This window comes from Marmota monax, unplaced genomic scaffold (genome assembly GCF_021218885.2).
Source record: "Marmota monax isolate L192 unplaced genomic scaffold, Marmota_monax_Labrador192_F-V1.1 WCK01_AAM20220418_F8-fsc00014, whole genome shotgun sequence".
Taxonomy (NCBI): Eukaryota; Metazoa; Chordata; class Mammalia; order Rodentia; family Sciuridae; genus Marmota; species Marmota monax.
In genome coordinates, this window is record NW_026695222.1 from 22,302,158 (window position 1) to 22,326,630 (window position 24,473).

General features: G+C 40.6%; 1 protein-coding gene across 6 annotated transcripts in view; it reads right to left on the reverse strand.

The window, feature by feature from the left end:
• Nucleotides 1-24,473, reverse strand: part of Ptprt (protein tyrosine phosphatase receptor type T) — a 1,068,074-nt gene that overhangs the window by 411,709 nt on the left and 631,892 nt on the right. The window lies entirely within an intron of this gene.

Consider the following 24,473-nt stretch of genomic DNA (forward strand, 5'->3'; position numbering starts at 1 on the left):
TATTTCATTCAGCCACATCCTCTCCTTCTGGTGGTCTCTTCCCCTTTTCTGTTAATAGCATCCAGATCAACAAGCTGAAAAGCGAGTCACATCTTTAACATGCAATATCAGTCCATCCACATGGTCACTAGGCCCCATGGACTCTACCTTTGAAGCTCCATTTACTCACCGTCCTCCCTTCATAACACAAAGCATCATTTCCCAGCACCCTACAACAACTCTGATCCTTCTTACCCCAACAGTATCTTCCATCCATTCCTCCTCACCGATCTTGGTCCCAGAACCCCATAGAGGACATTGACTGTGTTTTATTTTATCGTGAATAACCTAATCTAATATGTATACCTTATAGAAGTTAAATAGACGTTTTTGTACAAAACAGATACTAACAGACAAGATTTAAAAGAAATTCCACATTTCCAGATCATTCTATGTTAGAGTTCAGGCATTTGGGATAGTGGAGACACAGTTTCTAGGTTGCCAGGCACCTCCCCAAGTGTCAAGGTCTCTCAGCTGGGAATAGCAAAGCACAGACTAGACATTAAACCAGTATTTCTCCCCACGTTACCTACAGGACTTTGCCAAGTTTTGTCACCTCTTTTGGGTCCACTTCTGATTTCACTTGTAAAATAGTGATAATAATAGCAGCCAACCGCATTGCAGGGGAAGGAGGAGTCAAATGAGATATCTGTGAAGCAGTTAGAGTTGCACCTGGAACTTAATAAGTCCTCCATATAGGATGGCTGGGGTTTGTTGTTTGCTTGATGGTTTGTTTTCCAGTAATCAGAGTAGTAATAAAAATAATCACAGTGCTTCACATGCATATGCATCCACCTGGCGTGTCTAATAAATGGCAGTTCTGGGTGGGACCATTATGCAAAATGATAGACTAGGATGACACTACTTCTGCAGTCCCCTCAGAGCATTTGGAAATGGCTGTCCTGATACCCATGAAGCAATAAGGGGTTGGGTTGAAGGTTCTTGGGGCCAACTAAGTCCCTCATCTCTCCCAATAGGGATCATGCAACTTGTGTTAGAGCCTTATCACAGAACACGCTTCACAGAAATGTCAGAGAACCTGGCAAGCCAGCCCCGAGTGGCTGCTGGTAGGAGGCTCCTAGGGAAGATGGCCAGCCCTGGCCCCTGATCAACTGAAGAATCCATGGTCACTCCTATAGCCCAGTTGTTCATGCTCACATGTCCTTTGTGGAAGGGAGAGTCAGCATCCCAGAAGCAAATGGGTGACTTTGAGAATGTGACATTGGATGAGCTGAGAGCCCACTGTGCTGAACCCATGTGGAATAAGAGGTGAAAAGTACTGTCCCCGTTGTTGATGGTCACAACCAGGCCTGGCAGCTGTTGCTTGGTTAAATGCCTCTCAGTGGCCCAGGCTGCAGTGAGTACAGATGAATAAGCTTACGTACAGCAAAGGCCACTTGCCAGAGAAATCTGGAACATCCCTCCATCCTTGCCCAACTAGAGTCTTTGCACTAACCCAGATGCCAGAAAGTTCCAGGCTGCCCACTCCTACTGGGGACCTTAACACTCCTCATTGGGAGCACCTTCTAGACCACTGCCAAGCCAAGATAGCCACCCTCACAGAGCTCTCTCCTCCCCTGTGAGGGATGGAAAACAGGGGCATTTAAGACTCACTGAAGCTCAAAGCTACCCTCACAATTTGTTAAGTATCTTGAAAGTACCATATCCCATATTAAGAGTGATTTTTGAGCTCTCCAGTGCAGCCTCAAAACACAAACTAGACAATAAGAACAAACACCATGGATGGAGCAGCAGCCCCAGGTGCTGGGTTCTTTGTCTCGGATCATCATAGGACTTTGTTAGGAACTGCCAACCCATTTGACAGATGAGTAAATTGAGGACCAGAGAGGACCAGGAACATGCACACACTAGAAAGGCTAGTAAGTGGCAAAGTGGGGTTTTGAACTTGTGTCTGTCTCACCTGGTGCCTGCTGCACAAGGCAAAAAGGGCCTTGGTAAGTATCAGATGAACACACATGTGCTGAGTCTTGCCAGTGTCATAAGGAGTCATGAGGAAGGCTTCACAGGCCCTAAAGGAAAACCAAGTTCTGTGAGATGAAATATGTCCTAAAGCCACATAGTGCCGGGCTGAGAGCTGGAGTCGGAAAATGTAAAGCCTTTGTTTTCTCTGAACAGTGACAACACTGGAGGCTGAGACGGGCAGGGACAGAAATGTGAGGCATGTTGCCATCAGGAGTCTGGGGAGACCTGGGAGAATGCTGTGGGAAAGCCAAAAGGCAGAAATTGCTGGACCCTCAGGAGCCTGGGGCCTGCTGGAGGGGACGAGGCTATAATTCAAACACATCTAGTGCTAAGCTGACCGCTGGCCTGTCTTCCGCCCTGGTTTCCAATCTCCCTGCAGCTTGCTTGTGCAGTGACCACAAAAACACCTTTTTACTCCTCTTAGAGGTAAAAGCATTCCAGGGCCACCTTTTCAAAGACACTAAGAGGGTTTTAAGCCTGCCACACAGTGAAGAGACTCTTTCCAGAGCGGGAAGGAGGGGACACAGGAAAATCCTCTTGCCCTCTCAGCAACAGGCGTGATGGACTGTCAGAGCAGGGCTCGAAGCCAGACTCTGGCACTTAGCAGCTGAGTGACCTTGGGCAAGGGCACTTCATCTCTGAGCCTCCATCTCCTCATCTATAAAGTGGAAATTATTACACTAATCTCAGAGGGCTGTTAATGAGCATAAAATGAACTGTAAAGAGAGAGAAAATTGCCTTTCTCTAAAGGAAATTCCTCTTAGACAGAATTGCCTTTCTTGGGGAAATGCTTTGGGAAGTTTGTTGGAGACAGATGCTGTATTCCCAGGGCCTCTGTCTCGTGCAGGCTGAACCTCCAGAGATGGAAGAGCATGCATTCTTTGGGGGCTTTGATGGAGCAGGAGAGGTACAGGGGTGACAAATGACAGGGTGTCAGGGGAGCATTAAGTGACCATTCCCCATGTGACTGCTAGACTTTCAAGAAGGTCCTCAAGATACTGGGAAGATGTCTGCTAGGACTGGATCTCCTGTAGATTCCAGAAAGGATTGAGATCTGTACCCCATTGGGCCACATAAGATGCCACATGACAGCACAGGGAGGCACCAGGCAAAGGGGACTCCAAACATACCTGTGATACAGAGATCTTTGAGAATGATTTTAGGGGTTCTCCAGGATATGGAAATTAAGAGGCTCAAGGAAATCTCAGTTCAAATGCAAAAGGCAAGAAGGACTCTGGTAGAACTGTAGGTAAGAGACATGTAATGGAAGTATGTAAATTAGAAAATTCCTATTCAAGGAAAAGGAAAAGTAAGGCCTATTTGTTAGGCAGCAGTGCTGGGCTAGGCACTGACTCTTACTTGCTTGTGAGAAACAACTCTCTATGGCATAGAAAACTGAGACTGAGTGAAGGGACATAATTTACCCAGGTCCACACAGACGTGTCCCCATTCTGTGGGCTCCAGGATACTATGCAGCATTTTCTGTCCCACTTGGCATTTGTCACAATGCCCAGGAATTGTTTGTTAATGCATCTGTCAGCTGTCCCAGTCTCCCAGGGACTGATTCTGTTTACCCGGCAACTCCAGCGCATAGCACAGGGTCAGCTGAGGGGCACTTCCTACAAGAAGAATGGATACCTGAGCTTGAACTCCCTGATTCCACAGTCCCTATCCTGTCCCCTCTGGCACATCAGTGGATCTTAAAGGTGAGCATTTCTTTTTTTTCTTTTTTTTTTCCATTCAAGCAAGAGGATGCCCTAAAATCCAGTACTATGGAAACTAGATTTCAGGACGTGTGATGGAAGCTTTCATGCTTTCAGTCTGACCCCACTAAACCTCGGCCACCAAGCCCAGATTCTGCTCCAGTAATTGCTGCCAGTGGAGAGAGCTTCAGGTTTACATTCAGGTTGGTGCAAACAAGTTGGAAATTGCTGAGAAAGCCGTGTGTGTGCAGTGGAGATTGGTTTGTTGAATTTACATCCCCTGTGTAAATATGTCCAAGCCTAGTGCCTATGGTTTCTGCCTCCAGATAAGGCCCTGCCCATATGCCCTTCTTGAGTTACTGCCTACAGGCCAAGAAGACAGCAAACAGCTTGAAGAGAGGTAGATTTTCTGGAAAGCTGGAAATCAGCCTCTCATAGAAAACTAAAGAGGCTCGGCCTCTGGGTAGACTTTCTATGTCTCTGAACTGGCCACTGGGGACCTGTCTTGAGCCTGGTACTGGCTCTCGTCAGACTGTGTCCTCCTCCTTCTCCTGTGCCCACCTGCCCCTGATTCTCCCTTCTGACGAGGGACCAGATCTCTGAACCCTATAATTTCATGACCCACTGGCCCCAAACTCACTCCCAGGTCTTCTCAGTTTCATGTAAGATCAGCCTCAAAAGGTGACCAAAAGACAGCTGTCTGGGAAAGTACATGGGACTTTGCATGAGGACTGAGGTCTCCATACATATGTGCACGGCCCTCTGCTAGGAGGGATAGGGTTGGGAGCAAGGAAAAGGGAAAGAGATGCCCGCATCCACTTATGCTTATTCCAGACTCATTTGTGATCTTGCACGTTAGGTTGGGACAGGTGCATGCACATGTGTGTGCCTGTGTGTGTGTGCGTGTGTGTGTGTGTGTGTGTGTCTGCCCACTAGTACTTGCAGAAGCTGCTGCTGCCTCTGGAAAGCAGGTTGGCTCTCCTCGCCTCTGATCACTTCTCCCCTTCCCACATTAGCTTTTACTAAAGTTCTATCTTCATCCTGAATAGGTGCCATTTCAACCTATTCCTGAGCCCAACGTACAACTTTTGCCTTCCCACCCCTCCACCTTCCACTGTTCCCTCCTCAAATCATACACCCCTGAAGCAAAGAGTAGCATCTGGGATCCTACACACCTTCCAGCCTTTGCCCACACTCTTCTCCCTGCATGAGATGCCACTGACAAAGACAAACCCCTAGGTGACATGTTCAAGGCCAGCTCCAATGCCGGCCTCTATTGGTAACTTTCTCCAACAGCCTCCTGGTTCATATTGAATGCCTCAGGCTCTCTGATTGAACACAGTGACTTACTCCCCCATCCCTCTTATCAAATCACAGGAGAACTGTTTAAAGATTTTGGTCATGTTCGACTCCCCTGCCAATCTGTGAGCATCAAGATCTCTTCATTTCTATAACTGGGACATACAGCTGATGATAGATAGATAGATAGACACACAGACAGATGATAAATACATGATGGGTAAGTAGATGAGAGGTAGGTAGGTATGTAGGTAGATAGATGAGAAAATCTAGAAAGTGCGTAAGGACTGAACACCAGAACAAAAGTAAAGCCTGAACCTACTATAAGAAACAAGCAATAAGTAAAAGGGTGAAAATCAGATTTCTTTTTCACTCCAATTGTTAAGGGTAATCATGTGGTGAAGTTGGAATTGGTTCCTTTTTTTTTTTTTTTTTAAACATGGTCTCGGCCTCTATCCCTGCTGTCAAAGGCAATAGCTACAGAATCTCCTAATGACCTTAATCAAGGAAGAACATCTTATTAAAAAAGGAGCAGCAAAGTAGATTTCCAATTCATGAATTTGCTATGTATTCATCTTTAGGTGCAGAGTTGGCTGGGACGTATGTACTGTTCAAAGTTGAACTCAAATTGAGATAATTTTAGGGTATGGGGCTGAAAATGTGGAGGTGGATAGCTTGTATGTAAAATTAATTTTTTATCCATTTAGAGATGCAATTTGAGTTCCTTTCAAATTAAATTGCAATGGAGTCCTAGGCAGCTGGAAACATTATTGCCAACATAATTTGATACTGCAAGAGCAGTAATACGTTGACAGATAGTTCGATGTGACCATTAATTTGCAATTTCTGCATGGAAATGATACACGAAGGGAGAAAAAAGGTAAAAGGAACAAAATTAAAATCCATCTTTGTTCCGGCACCATCCAAACTCACTCTTTTGCTTACTTTCCATCACCTCCTCTAATTTATTGCAGGTGTTTGACGGATTAGAATTTGTTGAACATTACCAGAGACGTTTTATGAAGGTAGGTATCTTGACAACCAGAAGCCTCAGAAGCTGCAGTCTGTTACCGCCTAACATGTTACCTGGTAAGAAGGTGATCAGGTTGCTATCTTCTTGTGGAAATGCCACAGAGAAGACAATTTATTCACTCGTTCATTGGCGTACTCATTAATTAAAAAGTGCATATGGACTACGGGTGCACTGTGACCTGATGAAAACACCAGTGGCTCTATTATCACTTGGACTTCATACAAGCCACTGACCCTATCCATGTCGATTTCTCATGTGTGAAAAGTGGATGATGTTTTCTGCCTTTTAGGGCCTCAAGAAGGTTCAAGGAGACCATGAGCTCCACACTCCTGGACTGTACTTGATACAGCTGCATTCTCCCAAACCCAGAATGAGATGGGACAGCCATTGAGACAGGAGGGATGTAGGTTACTCTTGGACCCCTGACCTGGTACCTCGAATGCAGGTGACTGGTGGCTCATGTTTTTAATCAACTATCATTTAGTTTTAGCAAGCTTCCATGAATGGCTCGTATGGCTGTATCAATTCCTTCCTCTCTACAAATATATCCTGGATGTCTTAGATGGGGCAGGCATGAGGGACAAAAGTGAACGAGACAGATACTTTCTTGTTTTCATGAAACTCATTGTAGGGGAGGCAGGCACAGGCATTTGAAGGATAATGATGAAGTCCGACGAGTCTTGCAGGGGACACGCTGGCTTCCCGGGTACCACATAGCTTAACGCTGGGAACTCATCTGAGCCAATTTGAACATGACTCTTGCACAACCCTGACATTCTTTTTCATAGAAACCAAAGCCACCAAAGAAATCTGAGGTGAGTAAAGGCTAATGATTCCTTCATAACGGCATTATTAGGTTATAATAAAAAGCAAGTTTCAGGCCAAATTCTACTACACAGATGCGCATTTATTATACAAATGTTTATTAGAAAGCAAGCCCAAAACAGGTCAATCTATTCCACAAAGCTCAGTGAAGGCCCAGAAATCTGTTCTTTTAGGTGATCTGGTTACTAATGTGCATGACAGGCTCATTTGAAGCAAATGTGACAGTATTCTAAGGCAGGAGTTGGCAATTTTTTTCTTCTTGGAAAGGGCCAGAAAGTAAATATTTTAGGGTCGGCAGGCTGGGTGATCTCTGCTGCAGCTGTTCATCTCTGCTGTCCTGGTACCAGGGCTGACACTGACAACACACACACACACACACACACACACACACACGGATGGGTGTGGCTGTGTTTCAAAGCAAATCTGTTTACCAGTCATGCGTCCAAGGCCATGGGCGATAGTTTGCCTACTCCCCTTACAGTGTCAGAATAAGTGACCCCAGTAGTCTCTCCAGGCAACCAGGAACCCTCTTAAGCTAGTGGCTGCCAAGACTATTTAGGAATCAAGGCCTGGACACCATCCCTCAGGTCGAAGTTTAGAGAGCTTCCTGGGCCTCTTCTTCATTATGTAAGTCTCCAGAGTCTTTAAGAATGTTTGGGGCCTGGGGGTGTAGCTCATTGATGAAGTGCTTTTGTAGCATATATGGGGGAAAAATTGTCTAACACCCACATTTTGAATACCTTCAATCTCACCAAATATAACATTCATTATGCTAGTCAATAGGCCCCTGATTTCAACCGCAGGAATCAACTTCTGATACTGAGCTTACCAGTTCCCAAAATGAAGGTTGTCGATGGAGATGTGGTACCAGAAGCAGAGAAGGTATTTTGAAGTTGTCACCAAGGAATGGGCTTCTCGGCTGCAGCACCAGTGCGCCTTCCTAAGGGTCAAATGCTTGAGCAGACAGTTCTTGGCACCAGATCATTGCTTGATCTAAGACTCCCCCATAATACTCCAGCAGGTATAAGCCTCAATATTTGAGAGTAAATTACCAACAATGGTATGTGCAGTCTAGAGGCCAAGGACACTGTCCTGAAGGAAGGGGTCTTGGGATGATAAAGGGACAGGTGTAACGGGGTGGGATCACAGAGGAAGAATATAGTGGGACACTTAAGCCCCAGAGACAGGAGGTGGAAAGTCCAAGAAATAATAAAAGCAGACAAATACGTGGCCATTGAGATTCTGATGTGTGGGGCAACAGGCCAGGGGAGCAGCAATCCCACCTTCACCAGACAGTCACACCATACCCAGAGATGTTCTGGGCCAGTCTTCATGATACACAGAAACTTGAGCCCTCTTACCATGCCTAAAAAAAATGACTAGGGCAGTTGAAACTGTAGGATAAGATATCCTTTGCTTAAAGTAAAGCACTGGACAGTCTCACTCTTTTAATAAATATTTTTTTTAAGTAAGTTCCTACCATGTGCCAGGTAATACATTAGATATAAGAATGAATCAAATAGACAAATACCCTCTTCCTTACAGGGCTTATGTTCTATTGAGGGCAAAGAGATTAAATGACAGGTTGGAAAAATATGGTAGTGAGTACTTTGGAGTAAAACCAAGCAGGAAAGAAAGATTGGAGAGTTGGGAGGAACTTATGCCTAAAACTTTCCTTCTTTGATTTGAGGTCATATCACTAGCTCCTAGATCTTTCCTCTGCATTTGCATTAAAATTATTATATTTTACCCACAGACTAACTTGAAATAAATATTTAGAGACAATGGGTGGCAAACTAGTGTGGTCCCTACTTCCAACAAACTATAAAACCCTAGTGGCCAACCAACACATGGGCTTACCAAATTGCATGTGTTTGGGAGAAAATAAGATGTTCATAATATAATAGGATAATAATATCAATGTTTTGAAGAAACCCCAGGGACAAACTGTGTAAGAATTGTGTGGCAGTCAGGGAGATGATCTGAAGAGGTGACCCATAGACAAGTGACCTACAGGTTCCTGTCCCATAAGCCCTGCAATCAGTCACATTGGGATGTAGACGGAGAACCCAGAATCAGGCACAACCAGGTTTAAGAGGCAGCCTGTTGACTGGGGCAGTGACCCTTGGGCTCAGAATGAGCATGAGAGTTACAGCCCAAAGACCTGGGCCAGTTATGAAGGCCATTGCCACAGGGCTCCAAACGTCCTTTCTATGCTTTGCTTTATGGTGCTAGGACTGAGGCTGTACAAATCACCCAGCTCTGTGCTAATCTTTGCCAATACTGGGCTCTAGAGGGAGCAGGGCTGGAGGAAGTGGAAGAGGCTGCTCCCTGTTCCTGTGGGTAACACTTCTTCATCCATAGAGATCATTCTAGCAGAGCAATGGGCCTAGTTTGCAGTTTCTCCAACAGTTAAGGAGCCAGCGTCATTACAGTACCAGCCAAAAAAATGCTGCAAAAAAAAAAAAAATCCAGTCCTTTAAATTTCCACAAGGCCAGCTTCTTCTCTTTGTTCTGTGCAGTCTTCCCAGTAGCTCGATCCCACGGATGCCACACTGGCCTAATCCCTTCATGCTTTCTCACCATTTCAGCTTCCCAGAAAATTCTTCATATGTAGTTAGCCAAAGGTTCTCAGACTTTCTCGCGGTATCCTTGGGGTTTCAAAAAATTTGTTCACAGAATCCAAGCCAAAGAAATACCTAAATGTTTCATTCATTAAGCTGTTCAAATAACGTAATAAGCATTTGTATCTGAACATCTTGAGAGTAGCTTGAGAAAATAATACACACACCTAACCATGAGAAATTTAACTCTTAAGCACCATTACTTACTAAGGGATGCATGTGTCTGTTGAGCACTGCACAACTTTCAAACTGTGGAGTCAGATTGGACATGGCCAGTTTTGTTCCCCGTTCCACATAGATTTTTGTGCAATATTTGCATTTCATCACAGTAAATGCCAAAAGCCCAGCTCGGCACAATCTAATGTCAAAACCCTGGACTCTCTCAGGTTAGTAGTTTGTGTGTTGACTGACCAATGATGCCATGTTTTCTATGATAATTTAAAACACCTCCTGCTGCTCTTATTTAGGACCTAAATTCCTCAGCACACAGTTTGAAAAACATGATGACTAATAAAGATTCTGCACAGGCAATTCTCCCAGTGAAAATAGGTACCACAATGATCAATTATCTCATAACTTCACCTTCCCTGACACACGACCCCTCCGCCTGAACTTTCTGACTCTTCCAGGTGCTGTTTACCTCTCAGCATCCCATGCAGTATAGGTGCCCCACACCCACAACTCTGGGGTCCTGGAGGATGCAGTCTGCTTCCCACTCCATCTCAGACCCTGGCCTTCCCTCTGCACTCCACCAGCACCTGAGCCCGGAAGTCAGGTGGTAAGCCAGCTCCTAACACATCCCCTGCTGAAGTGCTCAAGGGCTGGGAAGAATTAAATGGACACAGGCACAAGATTACAGCCTGGGAATAAAAGCTTTAGAATGTTTAAAAATTACTTTGGTGGCCGAGGAAACCAGGTTGGACAGAGAGAAGCAATTTCTAAATTACACGGTTTCAGTTTTCGGTGAAAGAGAAAGAGATTTGAAGTGGGGGAAAAGAAGGTAGGCCCGTGACATCTCCTGGGCTACACTTCAATTCACCCTTAATTCATGGCAAGTCCCCTTGAAGAAGGAAAAAAAGAAAGGAAGAGAGAGGGAGGAAGGAAGAAAGAAAGGGAGGGAGAGCGGGTAATGGCTAGAGAAAGAATACAACTTGAATTTATTTCTGATGGTCAGGAGCTACCTAGCACCAGACCCAAGTGAGGTAGGAAGCATTCCAAATCCTCCTGCCTGTGAACAATACCAGCTCTAGCATTAGAAACGTTCCTCAGGGTAGCTTTTGCTACCCCTACTTGAGAAGTCCTGTCGTAAATCAACTTGTTTCTAGAATAGGTAAAAACAAGCAAAAGTAATATCTTCTAATTGGACTCTGAGGGCCCCTCTCCCAGAGCTACTACCTTTCCTCTCAGCTGGAGAGACTGTCTTTTGATATTCAGATCTGGGGTCTTCCAACGCTCAGGCTGCTGCAGATGAGAACTAGCCCTCCCACCCCGATGCCCCAGCCATTCTTGATCTCCCAAGGAATGGCATTAATCTACAGACACTGTTCAGGACTGCTGGACCTTGACGAGCCCTGCTGTGTCAGCAGCCCCAGAAATGCCTACCACGCTTTTTTTTTTATGATGTCCAAAGCTTTATTCTTTGAAATGTACAAGAGTATCATTAAATTGAAGGAACGTTTTCAAATAAAAACCACTGTCAGTTAGAGGAAGCTGGTTCTCTGTCCAGTCTCATTTGGGACATGCCTAGGCAATGAGAGAGGAAATGTGATTCATAGCAGAGCTATCTATCCCAGTCACTTTATGCCTAATGCTAAGGAGGGAAGCCCAGTAGAAGAGGGAGCATGGTGGAACCGTAGCTAGGAGACACATCTGCTCTCCTGTTGCCTCCTCCGCTGATTTATGAAATGCCTCCTGGCCTGGTTGAGCACCTCTCAGTGAATATGATAGGCCTAAATGTCCACACTGTGTTTCCTTGTCGGCTCTCTAATAGGGGCTGGCCCTTGGCTATGACACAGTGACACAGTCTCAGCACAAGCAATCTTTCATATCAGAGTCATAAAAATGATCTTGACCCTTGCCCTTGACTTTCACCTCGGACTCAGCCTTATCCTCTGCAAAATGTAAGCTTTTCTTGTAAATGTCGTTAATGTCAACGGCCTTGTCACTTTCATCTTACCTCCATCTGTGAGTAGTGTTGCTCGGAGGCCCAGTATTTTCACACCTTCTCCCTCCTGCCCATCAAAACTTATTTATAAACTGTGTAATCCTGAATGAGTGGCCTCTCCTCTCATCTACCTCCTATGATTCTTGTGAGGTCTGAATGAGATCATATGTGCTCCTATGTGAGTGAGATATTGCCACCCTGATGCTGTGTGATACATCATCTCCAAAGCCACTGGCTTACAACAACAGGCCTTTATTCTTAAGCTCCTGTGAGTGCTTCTATGATCTCAGCTGGCCTCAGCCAGGTGTGGCCCCAGGCTGTGCTGTGGTCTGTTGCTATGTGTTCATTGGAGAGCCTGGGCTCATTGAAGGTCATGTTCTTTCCATGACAAATGCACCAGCCAAGCCAACCTGTGTAAGAGCTCTTGAAGCCCCCCTCATGTCATGTTTGTACTATATTAGTCACAGGTAAGCCCACAGCAGTGGGGTCATTCCCCCACAGTACTGAAGGAAAGTGAATATTGGCTGATAACTCAAACCATCCAGATCAATATGTTTATGTGTTTGTTTGAAGGACCAGCCAGCACTTCTCTTCACAGTATAGGGAATAAAGTCTGCTTTTGAGTCAGGTGCCTGGAGAGTTAGAAGATTCTGCTGAAACCAAAGGTGCAGGCAGCTTCCTGCCCTAGGTCCATTTGGACTATTATGCAAAGCATCCCTGGGAGAGAATACATAGGCCTGGTCAGGTGAGTACTCACTTCCTCACCTCCCAGAGGCCTGCTCAAAGCACATCCCTCCACAGACCTGTATATCTTCTGCCCTGAAATTAAAACCCCTGCAGTGAGCAAAAGAGTGGACCCTTCCTAATATGCCCTTTTTCTAATATCTGGAACCTGCAAATAGGTTATCTTACTTGGCAAAAGAAACACTGTGAATGGGAATCAATTCAAGATCTGGAAATGGGAATCACTCTGGATGATCCTGGTACCTAGGTGCACCCACAGGGGTCCTTTGAAAGAAGGTCAGAAAGGAGAGGTATCCCACCCTGGTGGCATAGGAACTGGAGGAAGAAGCCCCAAGCCAAGGAATGCAGGCAGCCTCCAGGAGCTGGAAATGGCAGCAGACAGATTCTGCCTAAAGACCCTAGAAGGAACGAAGCCCTGCAGACCTATTTTAGACTTCTGAGCCTCAGAATAATAAATTTATGTTGTTTTAAGCCACTAAATTTGTGGCGATCAGTTAAAGTAGCAATGAGAAACTAAGACAATCCCCAAATATTGTTTTGGTTATTTCTATATTTAGCTCTACTCTTCCCCTCATTGTCTTTCCTGCACAGAAACATCCTTTTTCACCTTATTTTGTTTGAATGGATACTTATCACATGCACATCGTTGGTTAGTATGTATGCATTATTACATGCACATAGTTGGTTAGTATGTATGCATTTTTAGTTATGTAAACTAGAATGTATAATTGAAATGTGTTACCTTTTTCACTCAGCACTTGGCTTTTGACGTATTTCCATTCTGTTCTGTGCCCTTACTCCATTATTTCCATCCACTGCTTGAGTTTAGGTCTATATGTTCCATAATGGATCAATCTCCATCCCACTGATAGACACACAGTTTGCTTCCCTTTCATAACTACTGGAAATCACACTGCATGCTGGAGTAGACCTCATCAGGATGTCCCTTTCTAGATTTGTGTGAATTTCTTTGCAGTATATGTTCCTAGGGCAGAAGTATTAACTTATGGGTGAATTTAATTCGATAGAGTACTGTCAGATGGCTTCTAGAACAGTTGCACCAAACTCATGACTGTGTGTAAAGGTTATAGTGGAACAACATTTATGCCAACTCTATGCATTATCTAATTTTTCTAATTTTTTGTTTTACTAATCTGATGGGTGCTAAGTATTTTTTCCCAGTATAATTTTGTTTACATTTCTCTAATGCAAATGAGTTTGATAATTTCTTCATATATTCATTAGCCTTTTGGGTTTTCCTCTCTGCAGATTCTCTGTTCATATCCTTTGCTCAATTATTTACTCATTTGTATAAATTCTTTGCATATTGCAGTTTTTTTTGTTTGTTTGTTCTGTTCATGATTTCAGATTTTTTTAAAAAAATCCTTTAGTCTTGTTATAATGAAGTCAACCACACTTTTAACTTATGGTTTGTTATATTTTTTAAAAGATATTTTAAATTATAGACATAGCATATGTTCTAAATATTCCACTTGTCCTTTGTTCCAGGCATATGATCAGCTTGCACTTTCCAATTCATTCAGAAGTTAGGTGTGGCCATGGGACTTCCTTTGCCCAATGATACATGAGAAGAGATAACTGTCATTTTGGTAGTTTAAAAACTGTAATGTGACTGGTTCATTTCACTTTCCCTGCTGCAGAGGTTGTGGAAGTTCTTGTTATAATGAAGCCTGCTTCAGCCTGGTTCCCTCAGAGTACCCAGGGAGATAGCCACCCTGCTGACCCCTATGTAGTCACACAGTAGGAAACAGAGAGAAACTTCCATCATGAGTAAGCCACTCAGATTTGGGGCTTGTCGTCACTGGAGCATATCTAGCCTATCCTGACTATATCCAGACTTGTTTCTTTATTTCTTTTCTTCCATTCCCCATTCCTCTATCACAAGCGACTATTCTGTTTGTATTCTTATAAAATAAGCGGTGTTATTGTGCATATTTAAATTCAGGAAAATGATATTGTATTGTCTCATTCTGTTTCTTTCTTATTCACTAAGCACCATGTTTCTAAGACCCATCCAGCAGATACACAGGGAATCTGTTGCTGTGACCTCCAGGTGGCATTTAGGGATGAACTACTGCCATTATAGCCCTCTCTCAATCCCAATGAAAGATGCAGACTTTTGTTTAAGAAGTCCCTCCAACCAGAGGCTACAGTCATTCTTTAATATTCTTTTCAAACTCTACAGATCAATCTTTCATACTGACATCTTGGGTCTTCTGAAGTCCACCACCTTGGGATGAGATATTAAATTGGAATTCAGTTTTTAATTTTCTTCTGCACAATGAAAAAGTTTTCCTAAGAACCATTCACTGACTATTCTGTCAACTGATTTGTGGAACCACCTTTGTCTCACATGAAGTTTCAATATGCAGAAAATGATATCCGAGTTCCACATCCTGTTCTATTAGTCTGTCTGCCTACTATAGCATGAGTACTGCATTTTTTTATAATTATGGCTTTAGAGTATATATCATGCAGTGATGTCTGGTAGGTCCAGTCTTCTATTTTTATTTTAATGCCCCTCAACATTTATTATTAACTTTGGAATTTTTTTTAATTTTTTATTTCTTTATTTTTAAGTCCCTTAAAATAGTCACAGATATTTCGATTAGCATTTCATTAAATATACAGATAAATTTTAGAGAGGTTTTTGTTTGTGAAATATCATTTTATCCCTAAGTATGGACTTTCTTCATTTATTCAGATCTTAAATCCTTCATTAGCTTTAAAGCTTTCTCCATTGAAGTTTTGCACATTCTTGGGCTTGTTAAATATTAAGTATTTGATAATTTGTATTATAATTGTTTTAAATTCAATTTTCTAGTTTATTTTTGCTAGTATAGAAGCATCGTATTGATTTTTGTAAGTTAATCTTATACCTGGCAACCTTGAACTTTTGTTTTTTTATTACAATTTTTATTGTCATTGATTTTTCTAAGATACTTATCATCTCTACAATGAGTTTTCATTCTTTCTTTCCAATCCTTACCTGTCTTCTTCCTTTTCCTTTCCTTAAAGTGTGGGCTGGAAATTCCAGCATCATGTTAAATAGTAGCTGTTGAAATTCTCATTCTGGACTTCTTTCTGCTCTGAATAGGAATGCAATTTAAATTTTCTATAATAAATATGTGCTTTGCTGCAAGGTTTTGGTTTAAAAACCCTGGCAAATTAAAAAAAAAAAAGTTCCCTTCTTCTATTTTCTAAGGGTTTTTAAAGAAAAAACTCATAAATTGGTGAAACTTTTACCCACTGCGTGTCTCATAGAAGTAGTCAAATGATTTTTATCGTTTGAATATTAAAGCAGTGAATTATACTAATAGTGAAACCAACTACTCCTGGGATAAGCCTCATGTGTATGCGATGATTATTTTTGTAAAGCAGCATTAGATTTATAAACTAATATTTAATTTAGAATGCATTTTCTGTGTATTCACATATAAAATGGGCCTATATGGTCTTTTCATGTATTCTTACCTGATTTTGGAATCAAGGTTCTAGTAACCTCACGAAAGGAACCAAGTAAACTTTTTGCTTGTTTATTATCTAGGGAAAAAATGCATAAGTTAAAAAATTAAATCTACTCTAGAAGTTTGGTAGAACTCAGCTTCTCATCATGGGAGCCTGTGTTTCTGAGGACTTGACTGCCATTTCAATCCCTTTAATCCCACAGTTCCATTTAAGTGTTCTCTTGATCTTCATGGCAATTTTGTCATCTTGAGTTTTATACAACCACATCCATTCAATCAAAAATTTTCATTTTAATAGCTACAGTTCATTATATTCTTGTTTAAAAAAAACCAGTTGTGTTTACTGGATTTTTCTTTCATCAAGTCGCTTTATTTTTTTCTTCTTGGTATTCTTTTCAAAGAACCAGGTTTCACTTTTTAACTCTTCTCCATTCAGTTCACATTGATCTTTATTTTAAAAAATTTCCTTGTTGTTTGCTTGGACTGTTTCTGATATACTTTTGAAATATTAGCCTAGCTGATATTTTTTTAGCATTTAAAATAATTGTGGATTCATAAGAAGGTGTGCAAAGCCATGGACTGGAAGGTCCCACGCACTCTCCATCTGGCCTCACCCGGTAATAACGTCTCATGTAAAGGGGTCAAACGTTATCAACAGGAAATTGACCCCGTCACACTCCACAGAGTTCATTCAGCTTTCATCATTTATATATATATGTAGGTATTCGTACACATGTGTGCATGCTTTGTGCTGTGTAATTTTATCGTGTGTAACATCATGTAACTATCTCTACAAAAAGACTCAGACGTGCACCCTCTGAAGACTCCCTGATCACCATAGTTTGCATGTTTGTGTTCTCTCTAAAATTCACGCTGGAGCTTCATCCTTAATGCGCAAGTATTCAGAGGTGCAGTCTTGAGGCAGAGACTCATGCATCCCATTCGAGCTCTTTAAGGGCTTGAGGTGCACGTTCACCCTATGTGTGGACGCAGCATCTGCTCCCTCTGTAGGATGGAGCAACAAGGTGCCATCTCAAACGCAAAGAGTCAGTCCTTATCAGAAACAGAATCTGCCAGCATTTATCAACTTCCAAAACTGTGAGAAAAATATTTCTTTTAAAATAACCCTTTTTAGTGCCTATTAATTCTGTAGTATGGTGTCTTGCATTGTTTCATATTTATACATACATATAACATATTTTGATCATTTCCACCACCCTTTATCCATCCTTATTTTCTCCTCCACACTCTCCTGATCCCCTTTCTCTTCACTAGTAGTCTGTGAGAAATATATTTCCAGTATTTATAAATTACCTTGTCTAAGGTATTTTATTATAGCAGCAGAACCAGATTAAAACATGTATACTGCCCTTTTATAGTTATATCCACTCTCTTCTCTGCCATCTGAAATCCTGGTAGCCACTAATATGTTCCACATCTCTATAATTTAATGCTTTCAATAATGTTAGATAAATGAAATAATATAATATATGATGTTTTTTAAAGAAAAACTTTTCATTTAGGATGATTTCCTTGAGTTCACCCAAGTTATTGCATACATCAATAGTTCACTCCTTTTTATTGCTGAGTAGTACTCCATGATACGGATGCTTTACAATTTGTATAATGATTCCCCCACTAAAAGACACTTAGTTTCCAATTTGGATCAATAGGAATAAATTTTCTAGGGACATTCATGGACAGGTTTCTATGTGAACAGGACTTTTCATTTCACTGAAATAAATGTCTAAGAGGGCAATTGCTAGATTGTACAATAAGTTCATTTACAGTTATAAAATGAACTGACAGATTACTTTGCAGAGAGGCTGCATTTTCCAATGTATGAGAGATCCAGTTTCTTCACATTCTTCCCAGCATTTGGAACTGTCACTGCTTTTTATATGAGCCATCCAGATAGCTGTGCAGTGATGCCTCAATGTCATTTTATCTTGTATGTCCTGAACGGCTGGTGGTGCTGAGCACCTTCCCATATGTTTTTGTTTATTTCTCTTGCCATCTGTATATATAGTCCCTTTGTTTTTAACTTCTCTTTCTGGTAGCTAAGTTTCAAGCTCCTATAAGTGACTTTAACTCTGTTCTCTAAGTATATGGATGCTTTTCTTTCATTATTCACTTCAAGATCCCTTTATGATGTCCTTCTAACCTAAGTGTGAGTTACTAATATGCTATTTAGTTGTCACATTCAAGTGATCATAAAATTTATCTTGTGGTTCTTAATTCTAATTTTATTTTGTAACATGGTCTGTGTGATACAGGTTCTTTAGAATTTAAACTTATTTTATATGGGATTAACACAAATTCTATTGTGTGATTATCCTGTGTATGTTCAAGAAATGTATTTTCTTTGGGTTTAGAGGGCCATATATCAAAATTATTTAATGTTAATTTGTCCATACTTAATAAGTTGAGCTTACCAATTAAATTTTTAGATCTTCCACATTTCTGCTTGTGTTTTTTTTTCCCTTGGGGGGGTGTTGTTACTTGATATTAATCTGCAATAGATTTATCTCCTAGGTGATTAATTTGTTTCTGCCTTACCTAGTAACCTCAATAACAATCCTGGTTGTGAACACTTGTCTGTTTCATATAAAGCTTTAAGCACTTGGCTAAGCACTTTATTTATATCTTATTTATATCCTAAAATTGGAAGTCATCATGCCCCTATATTATAGATGGGAAATTGAGGGTCTAGGACCAAAGTGACCATGTCATACAGCCAGCAAAGGGCAGAGCTGACACTGCAATGCAGGTTTGTCTACTAAGTCCACACTTCTAATGAGTCTACTCTTGGATTTTGTTTACTCATTTGCAAAGAAGTGGTTTGGAAAATCTTGAGGGGTCCTTTTAGGCTAAGATACTATCATTTTCATCATCTGAATAAATATTTATGTGCTCTTAGCTTACAGATAATTTTAAGATTTGTTAAGCACTATTTGGTTCATGATCTCATTCCATCCTCACAGCTACCTGTAAGGTAGGTATTGGAATTTTAATATTATAGATGAGGAAAGAAAGGCTCAAAATGGTACCCAGCCAGAATGTGAACACAGAATGTGACTCCAAGGTCTGTGATTATAAACACAGTGCTAGACGTTGGCCTTCCACATTGAACTGGACACTTCAGACAACATTTTGTGTGGCTCCACACCAGCTGTCAGAGTTAGGAAATGGTTTACCTATGTAACACGTCTATCTGAGAGTCTTCAGTTGACCTCCAGGACTCTTGAAAAAATGTCCACTGCTTCTCTTTCTTGGCAGAATGGTCCCATCCGAGAGGTTGGAATCTAAACCCCAGTGTCCGTCTCCATTCCCAAGGGTGTTCTAAACATCACTAGATGTAGCTCTTGGCCCTGACAAAGTGCTTTCCTGAATAGTAGCCCCTTTCTTCTTCTTCTCCACCCTTCCCTCATCCGTCACCCAATCTTATGGCCCATACTCTCCTGTTTTCTTCCAGAAAATGAACTGCTACATGAACACAGCTTGTGGCATCTTTTACATATGGAGACAGGGGCTTTCTCAGTCACCCAACCCTTTTATCTACCTGCTTTTTTCTCCATCCTCCTATTTCCCTGGAGTAAGGAGAGAGATGCAGAGAGTTATTACCATGTTAAGCTGCACTAAATGGCTTTATATTACAGTTAGAGACCTCTGGAGAAATAACAATGAGATCACTTCGTCTTTTGTTCTCCGAAAACAATGTGGCAAAAAGACACCTCTAATCCTCTATTTTAATTTGTTTTTATTGATCTCTGTGAAAATTAGGGAAACAAGTTTTCTCACTGCAAATGTTATGACGATGCATGGGGAGGCCCTAGTTATAAGGAATAATGAAATTGGGGCTGTGGAGAGACTCTTTTCATGAGGCAAAATGGTGGGTGAGAAAATCCCTAGAAAAGGAAAGAGGAAAGAGTGCATCCCGTGTTAATAGTTAACTCTGAGTGGTGGGTTCATGAGTGATGTGTTATCAAAGAGACTTTTCATGACCTCCAACCAAATGGCACCCCTCCCTTCAACATCATCACCACTTTGTTTGCTTGACACCTGTCACTTGCAGAAATTATCTTGTTCATGTATTTATGTGATTGCTTATGTGTATGAGTTCCTCTACCTTAGCTTGGAAAATGAACTTCACGAGGGAAAGAACTTTTTAAAATTTGTCTTCTAGTATTTCTCCAGTGCCTGAAATCATTGTCACATAATAGATGGTCAAATATTTGGACAGATGGATGAATGGATGGATGCATAAACAGATGAAATATTTTTCTCTGACCATAATCTTCCATGATTTCCACAGAAATTTCTTTTCCATTTACAAAAAAAAAAAAAAAATAGGTTCAATTTAGCATGACTTCTTCCTAGAAACTTTTCCTGCTTCCTTAGACACAAATGTTTCTTCCTGATTTACAGAGCATTGGATCTCTTGAGAGACACTGAGCCTTACCACCCTGATGCTCTATTAGTGTACAATTCTTGTCTTTCGCACTAGAATCCTGATCCCCGAGTGTCAGACTTATAAACTGTGAGGGCAAGAAAGAACTTGGAGACCTTCAGATCTAACTTTCTTAAAGATAAGGACAGTGAGATGCACACATGTGACATAGCCTAAGAACAAATGTTAATGCAGGAAAATGCTATGTTCTCTTTGCTATATTTTTTTTGGTCAAATTTTCCCAGGCCATTGGGTAAATTTATGAACTTTCCCGGGTACCCTGTCTTCTCACCCCTGATCTCTAGGCTACAGGGTGGTTCCTTCTGTGTGGGAACTTTTATATTCTCACCCTCAGAAACCTACCCAGTGATCGGAAAGGACAGGAAGGACCAGCAAGTGGAGGGGCCACACCCATAAGCTCTCTCTGTTGCACATCCTTGTACCTAGCAGCCTATTCTTTATGCCCAAAGAATTAACAAAGAGGATGGGAAATAAAAGAACAATCCTCTGGGAAATACTAAAAGGCACACAGATCATTCCCAAGTGGTTTTATGATAAATATGTGCAAAGTCTTTTTCAGCTTTGCTACAAGGATCTCAGCACTCCCTTGAGAAAAAGGCAGCTTAGCTCTAAAGATAATTTTAATATGAGATATTGAAGACAAGTGAGGAAAAATAAAACACCCCAAACCTTGTACCTTAGACACTGAATTTAGGGTTTGGCATTCCCATGAAGATACTCATGTTTCCTTTCCATATATCCCTCTAAGCATTGCATAGTATTACGTGGCAGGTTTTAAAATAATACAATTGGTATTATATGTGTATATTTCTACAAAACCTGGAGCATGGCTGCGTTCATTTTCACTGCTATCCACTGTTTATTCTTCATTCTTTCCGTGGACACTTAGATAAATTGATTTTTAGATGTCTACATGATTTGAATCCTTTCCTCCACTAACATGGTATGTCTCTCCCTAGGAACTTTGATAATTCCTTTAGCATACATTTTAGAATTGCCTAGGTTTTACACTTTTTCTTTACTTGCTTTGATGTACCTTTGTTTTTGTTACTAGTGTAAATGGTATTTTTTAAGTATAAAATACCAACACAGAAGTACACAGATTATAAAATTCTCACAAACTTCACACTCCTATAACCAGACCCAGATGCACAAATGATGTTCAGAGTCACAAACACCTCCTATGCCCCTCTACTCATCAGAAAGGAAACTGTCATTCTGATAGTATTTAAATAGATTTTCTGATTGTTGTACACAAATCTAAGTGACTTGTATACTGGTCTGATATCTAGCAACTTTGATGGCCTTTTGCAATTTATAATTCTCTATAATCACAAGTGTGTTCCTTTATATTTTAAGTTTTTTTCTTTAGTCAATTATATTAATATGATTGATATCGTGTTTTGTTTTCTGTCCAATATATATATTTTTTCCTTTAAAAATAATCATCTGACTATACTGGCCACTTTCAATACCATATTAAAAGAAAAAGTGTCCTTGATTTTCTTCCTTATTTTTTTCTTGGTTTTTCAGTACAAAGCTTTCATATTTCATCATTTTAATGCTGCTTATTGTCTGATTTTTAAGAGGTCCCTTATTGGATTAAGAAAGTTATTTTCTATTTCAAGATTAATGAGATCATTTTTAGTTTACTATCAATGAGTTTTTAATTTTAGTAGGATTTTATGCAGCTATTCAGCTATGATTCTTCTGTTTGGATTGATTAATGTGGTAATTACATTAACATATTTTCCAGGGTTAGACAGCCCTTGTATTTTATCATTGAACCCAACTTTGCCTTCATCTATTAATCTTTTCACTTCTTAAACTTTTAATTGATATTATGCATGCATATAATAAATCAAAACCAAGCAGCTTAGTGACTTTCCACAAAACAAGCCCTCCCATGTAACCAGTTTTGACAAACAAAGCATCACCAGTGCATCAGGAGCCCCACTGTGATCCCTCCCAATCACTAAGCCCTCTAAGCATCACTTAGATCCTAACTGATAATTTCAGTGATCATTTTTGCCGGCTTATGGGTTTTTGTATGCATGGAATCAAAAACATGCCTTCTTTTATGGCTATTTTCTTCAGCTTTATATCTGTGGGAATTTACCATAGTGTCCCTTCTCACATCCACATAATACTGTGTTAAATGAATATCCCTCAAGGTATTTATTCATTCTATTCTTCAGGGACACTTGTGTATGTTTCTAGTTATTTATAATTAAGCACAGCGCTGTCATGAACACCCCCATGTATCACCTGTTGAACATACATTTGCCTTTCTGCCAGGAATGTACTTACATGTAGAACTGCTGGGACAGAGTATGGTGGACATTAGTTTCTATAAATATCATGGAACTGCCATCCTTGGGCTATATTCAGCCTGTCAAAGATTTTGTAAATAAAGTTATATTGAAACTTAGCTACACCCATTTTTGTATTTTCATTGGCTGTTTTGACACTGCAATGGTTGCATTAAATAGTTGTCACAGGGAAGTATAACCTGCACACCCTAGGAGATCATCTGGCTTTTACAGAGAAAATGTGCTGTTGTACACTGTCAAGCAGTTCTCTAGAGTCATTCTGATTTGTACCCACCAATACTCTGCCTTTATCATGACATACTTGAATATGCATTGCTGAACTCTGTTCTTAATGATAGTGACTTAGGCTAGACTTTCCCTTTGATATTTGTGTCTTAGTGTGATTTTTGTATTAGGCTATCCCAGCCTTATGAAATGAATTAGGGACTATTCTTATATTTTATGTTACTTATGAGTTTGCATAAACAAACAATGTTTCTGTAATGTTTGATCAAATTTGATTGTTTGGGTTGGACATTTCATAGGAGATGAAATTTTCAACTACAGATTTGAATTTGTAAAATTTACAATCATTTATTTCTATGTCTTCCCTAATCAGTTTTGCAAATAAAAGTTTCAAAGATAGGATATACTTTGTTTTAGTTTCACTCATTGGCAAAACATAAGTTATGACGATCATTCATCATAAGTGCTTTAATAGGAATTATTGCATATATAAAGACCATTGATAAAGTGTATGTAGAGAAACACAAAAGAGTTCAGTCCTGTTTAGGCAACACCTCCCTTACAAAATAGAACACCACTATGGTTGAATTCCACCTCATAGCCTGCCCCCATCACATCCCCTTCCCTCTGCCTATTGCCCCAATTGCCCCAGGAGGAGGCAGCCATTGTCCTGATATGCATCTTCAGACCAAATGTGGTTTACTTTTGTGTGTTTTTGAAGTTTATATGAAAGGAAAGACACCATACATTGTCTTCTTTGCCCTGCTTGTTTGATTCAAGCATCGTATTTGTGACAGTTATCCATTTGGTATTGGTTTACTCAATTTTATTGTCTCATAAGATGAGACTGTGTGAATGAATGGAAATAAACTCCAACTCACTCATCAATCCTCCTGACATACACATTTATGTTGGTGCCAGAATGTTTAGCTATTAGTAAGCAAAGCTGCTCTGAACGTTGCTGTTGCTCTGAACATCTCCTGAGAGTACATGTGCAGGGTGTCCCCTGGTCGAGGCTGTCTATCTGTGAGTCAGCTACTACATGTTGTGGTTCCACACATCTGCATTTTATAGATGACAGCAAATTGTTTATCAAAGAGGTTGTTGCAAATTACATTCTCATGAGGAGTATTTAAAATGTTGCTGCTGTTCTAAATAATTGCTAATACTTGAGTGTATTTTTTTATGCCTTATCAAAAAGTTTTGGCTTTCTGTGTAGCTTTTGATTTTTATTTCATTAAATTTTACTCTGTTATTAAGTATTTTCAGCTTCTATTAGTCTTAGGTTTAATCTATTGTTCTTTTCTTATCTTTACAAGATGCATGCTAAAAATCATTAAATATTTGAAAGTTCTTCATTACTATGAATACTTGAAAGCTAAAAATTTCTCTCAAGGTTTCGGTTTAGCTAATCCCAAGGGTTTTATATGTATTATTTTCCCTATCATTCAATTCTTAGTAGCATACACATTTCTCTTATATCTTTATTGACCTATATGTTTTGCATATAGGTCAATAAAGGGCTGCTTTTAAATTTCCAAA